Consider the following 6,788-nt stretch of genomic DNA (forward strand, 5'->3'; position numbering starts at 1 on the left):
GCCTTGAGCGCACCGCTGTCCGGCCCTGGACAGCCCCCGAGCTCCAGGGGAACCTGTCCAGTCCTGGGCTCCTCAGGACAAAAAGGACAAGGAGCTAAGGGAGAGGGTCCAGCGGAGGCCACAAAGATGATGAGACGTCTGGCGCATCTCTCTTAAGAGGAGAGACCGTGGGAGCTGGGCCTGTTTGGTCCAGAAGACTGAGAGGGGATCCAGTAAATACATATAAATGTTTCAAAGGCAGGTGCCAAGAGGATGGCGCCAGACTCTTTTTGGTGGTGCCCAGCAGTAGGATGATGAACAATGGCCATAAACTAAAACACAAGAAGTTTCACCTCAACATGATACAGAACTTTTTTATGTTGAAGGTGGCAGAGCACTGGAACAGGCTGCCCAGAGAGGTTGTGGAGTCTCTCTCTCTGGAGATATTCCAAACTCACCTGCATGCATTTTTGTCACCTCCTGCAGGTGACCCTGTGTTGTCAGGGGATTTGGACTAGATGATCTCCAGAGGTCCCTTCCAACCCTGACGACTCTGTGATTCTGTAAATGTAACTGGACCATCTTTTGGGATGGTCCCAGCTTCTCTCGTCACCACTCTTGTGTGTTATGAGGCATCTGTGATTCTGTGATTTGCATTCAGAATGTGTCATTAATTATTCGTGACCTTGACTTTGAAGCGCACTGTGTACTAATTATGTAACGCTTGGTATTGAGGTTTTGGGTTCTGGAAAGCACTGTGGCATCCACAGCATGTGCAACTGTCCACTGGAATATAGTGAAAAAGCTCTCATACCTAAGATTTCCAGTGAAGAAAGAACAGATATTTAAACAATTTGTCATTAGATTCATCCTTCTGAACAATTGTTTTAAAAATATTACAGTTATTATAGGCAATACTGAATATAGAAAAATAATTTTAAGTATTCTTTGCAATGTTTACATACAGCTGGTAATAACAAACAGGCAATGAATAATTGTGGCTAACTTATTCACAATAGCTTTTGGCTTATGGGAGGCAAGAAGAATAGTGAGTTATCAGCTGAAAATATTTCTTCTGTTAGTGGAATCCTTTTATTCCTCAAGACATCCAGTTTACCTATCCGTCAGCAAGCGGTAACTGTTAGTTACATGCCTGGTATGGACCCACAGAGAGGTGTGGCTGTATTGCTCTGTAGGCCAAGCACTCTTAAAGGCTGCCTTGGAGAGTGTGTTAGAAAATACTGCCCAGCTTCTCTAACGGGTTAAAAAAGTACTTCATGCTTGTTGTAATGCTGTAAGCTTGGCAAGTTTGTTATGCAAGGTTGGTTGTTCAGATTATGTATCAAAAACTACCTGCTGATGTTCGGTTTGCTTATACTCCTGTAATGTCCAAGCTCAGATAGTTTGTAACTGAATACTCTGAACAGTTCAACCAGAATTCTCAAAAAGGTTTAACTGCTTTCAGGTTCACTGTCTGCGAACTACAGGTCAATATGAAGTGCGGTGAAGAGTGCTTTGAGATTTCAGCCTTAGAGCCATTGTTATCTCACACATTGGGATATTTTAGGTTTGGAAAAGCAGTCAAAACCCCTTATGTTCTTTTCCCTTATGCCTGTTTGAAAAATATTCAATGGGGAAGAAAAAACACCTAAGGTAGATTGGAGGTGGTATGTGTTTTGATTTCTGCTCCAGCAAGGAACCATGCTTCTTTATCTGTCACTTGGTCTGCTTGTGTTTTCGTTCCTTTCCTATGCTACAGAGGTGGTGCTTTCTTCTTCACATGCTGTCAGAAGCACATCCTAATGTCCTACAGTTTGCGTACTATGACAGCAGGAGGGTACCGTAGGCTATTTTATAACAAGTACCTAGGGGACAAACTCATGTTTGCTTTGGGTTTTCTATTATTATTCTTAGTTTCAGGAGCTCCCAGTGAGAAGAGGAAAACAATTCTCGAATTCTTGATTCAAGGGTTTGTATTTTGCCAGGCCTTTTGTTTGAGTAGCTTGGTTTCCTCAGTTGCTTAGAAAGCCGATAAGCAGCATGTGGCTTTCAGTACAGCCTGTGACCAGGCTCGCTCCCTTGACAGCATTAGAAGTATTAAAAAAAATTTTCTTGCAGAAGAAAGAATGAGACTGATGGAATAATCCATTGATCAGTCATGAAATGCAGAGCTACATGATGTGAGAGATTCAGGTTTGTCATGTTCCAGATCCTGATGTGGATTAGTGGTTTCTTAACTCTTTTGGCTTGTGTTTCATTCCCCTTCAGGAGCCATCCTTCTGCAACCAGACATGTTGCTTACCTGTATGAGGGTTATGCCCTTAGTTTTGGGCTCTGCTTTGATCTGTTGTACGACTTCTAGGTACATACTGAATCCCCATCTCTATGGACTGGCTGTTTTGGGTGTTTTCTTCCTTTGGAGTAAAAGCAGTTTCTGTTATAGACTCAAGAAGCCTATCTGAAAAAGCTTCTTTAGATGTATCTGTTCTTGTGAAACGTCTTCGGGTCTTTCCTCAGTGCTATTGTGGTGCTGGTAAACTTTGGACTGAGCTATCCAAGCACACTGACTCGCCAGAATTTGCTTGCTACTTTGTAGAGAAGTTTCCTTCCTGGGTTGCACACCAGCGTCAGCAGCATGGAGAAAATGAGACTGTGCTAGCCCACAGTTTGGTTTGGATGGCTAGCTTTGCTCCAGCCTGGCTCCTTTATCTGGGCTGCCCTTGCAGCTACATAGATGGTTGGTAGCACAAGGAGGAGGGAAAATGTATGGAAATGGATGGGCAGATGCCAAAGGCGGACAGGAGACTTTTAGCAGTAGTGCTGACTTAATACTTGCAGGGAATTGAAATATAAGGAAAGTAATGCTGCTGATCATGTGCACACAGTGGTCAAAGTAGCAAATGATGCTATTTGAAATAGCAGTGCAATAAAGGTATTGCTAGGATATTTCTCACATTATTATCATCATCATGACTGGGCTTCGCGAATGAAGATTTGGGGAGGGCTCTACCCACATCTGTTACAAGCACGTTGGTGGCTAAAAAGGCCAATATGAGATAGACATGTCCAGTTGCAAAAGGCACAGCAGAAAGACTCCTTAGGTGGTATATTCTGCAAGGCACAATTCTTTCTGCGTTGTCTTTTCTCCTCAGGGGTGATCCTACGTGCTTTCTCAAAAGCATCAGCAGCGCTATAGATGGTGTGTCTCCAGACCTCCCGATTGGAGGCCAGAGTGGACCAGTTATGATGATCAATGTGGCCAAGGCTGAGATGTTGTTTCAGGCAGCCCTTGTATCTTCTCTTTGGGGCTCCTCTCTTGTGGCAGCCGGTGGCAAGTTCACCATAAAGCAAGATCTTAGGGAGGGTGGTCCTTCATCCTTGAGATGTGCCCTGCCCATCACAGCTGTGTTCTCAGTGACATGGCCTCAATACTTGTGACTGCTGCTTATTCTAGAACAGATGTATTGGTCACAAAATCTGACCAGTGGATGTTCAGGATTGTACAGAAGCAGTGCTGATGGAAGCGTTCTAGGAGACACAGGTGGTGGCGGTAGATGACCCATGATTCAGATCCATATAAGAGAGTAGACAGCACTATGGCTCTGTAAACACTGATCTTGGTACTTTTCTTCAGGTGTTTATTTCACCAAACTCTTTTATGAAGCTTTCCGAAGTCACTATATGCCTTTGCTAACCTGTTGTCTGTCTCTCCGTCAATCTTACCATCCGAGGAGATGAGGCTTCGCCAATGGTGATGTGGGGATGATGGAAGACTTCCTGAGGTGCAGGTTGATGGAGAACTTCTGTCTTCTTTAAGCTGACTTCCAGCCCAAAGAGCTCAGCAGCATCTGCAAAGCAGGATGTTAAACGCTGCAGAGCTGCTTCTGTGATTTCTCACATTAAATCCTATAAAATTGTATCAGATGCTTGTTTTTGTTAGTGTATGATTAGCAGTTTGTTGACATATAATGTTTTTTAGCTTTTGCTTTTCCTTTTAAAATTATAATGGAAACAGATAATTAGGAAGAAATTCTTTGCAGAAGGGGTAATCAGGTACTGGAATGGGCTGCCCAGGGAAGCGGTGGATTCTCTGTCCCTGGAGGTTTTTAAGATGAGACTGGATGTGGCACTTAGTGCCATGGTCTGGTAACCACGGCAGTAGTGAATCAAGGGTTGGACTTGATGATCTCAGAGGTCCTTTCCAACCTGGCTGATCCTATGATTCTATACCCAGAACTTGCCTAGGGAAGAAGGATCTCTTTGTAGCTGGTATGTGGAGAACTGGTTACAAAGTTTGTTGGGTTTGTTTTTCTCTGTCCATTCTTAAAAAGAAAGCAGCTAGCACCTCTGTTATGACAGTGGCAACATGAGTTTAATCAGTCTTCCCATGGAAAAAACCCCAACCAAACAACTAAAAGAACCCCCAAAACACAAAGCCAAAACCCTTAACTGTATAATATAAAATTCTCATGTACACATCACTTGATAACTGTCAGTTTGAACGTGTAGGCATTGCTAATTTGTGTACCTTGCCCATTCTCCTGATCTGCTGCACACAGTTGTTTGTATGGTGTGTCAGGTAGGGAGCGTTCACTTAACAGAATGCAGAGTAATGGGAAGGGAATGATATGTGTTGGTTGAGCGAAGTATGGTTGCCTTGGGAACTGTTTTGCAACTATAGATGGTTAATTTGTAGTAGAAGAACACCTGATATTTTCTTAAGTATTCCTTGTAACTGTTGAAAAAAAAGACTGGATACTTACACTTGTTACATATTCAATGTTTTGTAAGGACTAAGGCTGGAGACTTTTTTCTTGCTATAGTTTGCCACTGGTGTTGTATTTGATAAATCTAGAACCATGATCCTCTGGGAAGCATGCAGGCAAACTGCTTCCCTGTCCTATGTGGAGAATGGGAAAGAAAATGGAAATTATTTTGTCTGTGTTCCACTTACATACTTTGTTACTGCGTTCAAATGATTTGCTTTCAGTCTGCAGTTACATATGCAAACATGGTGAGTTTGCAGGCTTAGATGATTAATTTTTCCACTTACCTTTGTTAATCATAGCGTCCTTATGGATTAATCTTTTTCTGGTTTCATTACCTGCATTTTTTTAAAAGCAATCTCTAGCTCAGTAAGCTTAAACAAAAGAGACTGTTGAGAAAACAGCACTGGGTGATTTTTGTAGGTCTTTGCTTTACGACAAAACAAACCTTTCCGTTTTAGAGACAAACTGTAGAGTGTCAGAGAGAGTAAGAAAATGGGGAATGCATAAAATGAACGACACTATTTTTCCCATTATTGAAATGATAGCAAAATTGAAGAACAGCAGTTAATTACGAAAGTTGTACTATGGCAGGATCACCTGTGTGCAGTTGTGCTTCTTCATTTGATAACATGCCAGCAGTACAGGCTGAGTCTTGGGTATACATATGCTTCCGTGGAGGTTTTTCTGACATGCCAGGTCTCAAGAGTTTTGTAATAAATGCATTTCCTATCTTTTTGTGCCATTGCTCTTGGTGAATTTCAGTTGACTGGAATAATTGATGTGTGCTTGTTTGTGTTTGGCAAAAACGGATGGGAGAACACAGCAAACAAGTAAATTTACTAGCACTTTCTTTATTTTTTGTTGTTTATAAAATAATGAAAGGATTTGTTTCTCTGAGGTTTATTTGTTTTCCCTTTGAAATCGACTTAGGCAAACAAGTGACTTCTTAATTGTAGCTTCTTTCTGCTTTGCATAGGTAGGTGTTCTAAATCACTTGCATTAGCAAGCAGTCAAGAATCTCTGGGGACCATGAGCCTTTTGCTTTTATGTGGTGCATTCAATCTTTTCTTGAAATAAGTTTTGTCTATTTGCTGGGTTAATGCCTGGAACATTAAATGAAGACTGGGGTTTTTTTTCCATTTGCAAAGATTAGTTATGGTGCCAGTGCTGTGAAGTGGCTACACTGGAGTGACCAACAAGGCTGTAGGCAATTTTGCACCTACACTGATATTAGCAAAGTTTGTCACTTCTGTTTTCCTGTGGGAGAAAATGTATATGAGCTACAGATTCTCCCAAGAGAGAAGCAGAAAACATGCAAGAGGGAAGCTGCTTTTTGATTTTTACTGTGCTGCTAGAATGACTGAGAAAAATAAGGGCTTATTCTTTCTGTTGGACAGGAAGGTGAGTTTTAGTGTTATTTCAGCAAAAAGAAATCAGTTGAATAAAAGGTTTTGACAAGTTGGATAGCCTGGATTCTTGAAAACAAAAATCTTTAAGGACGTTGGTATCACAGGTTGCTACATTGGTTTCTACTATTTGTTTATGGCTGCAACATAAGATCTTAGTTGTCCAGATCATGAGAACCTGAGCTGTCCTCAACAATGCAGATGCATTTTGCACAAGAATCCCATAGTCACTTATAAGTTATATTGCTGCTGCTCAGTTGGTTTTGATAGGTTGTGCAGTTTGCCACAGAGCTGCTTGGCTGCATGTCCTGAGCTGGATTCTGGAGGAACTTACTGAGGTGCTGTGACACCCTCTGGTTCAGGTATGTCCAGCTCTGTGGATATGTGGTGCTTTTAACTCTGTTTAATCGTGAACTAGGGCAGCTGAGTCACAGCAAACAACCTGCCAAGCTGCAGGTCAGCTTCAATGTCCCATCACAGATAACACTGGTAATCTCCAGTCCTCCAAATTATGGATTTACAGTTGGCAAAAGCTTCTTTTGTGTATACAGAGTTGTCTTAGAGGTAGTAGAGAGGGAAGCTATGAGCTAGATCTTGCTACATAAAAAAAAAAACCAAACAACTTTTTTTCAAT

Source organism: Manacus vitellinus, unplaced genomic scaffold (genome assembly GCF_001715985.3).
Source record: "Manacus vitellinus isolate BGI_N305 unplaced genomic scaffold, ASM171598v3 scaffold_0_pilon, whole genome shotgun sequence".
Taxonomy (NCBI): Eukaryota; Metazoa; Chordata; class Aves; order Passeriformes; family Pipridae; genus Manacus; species Manacus vitellinus.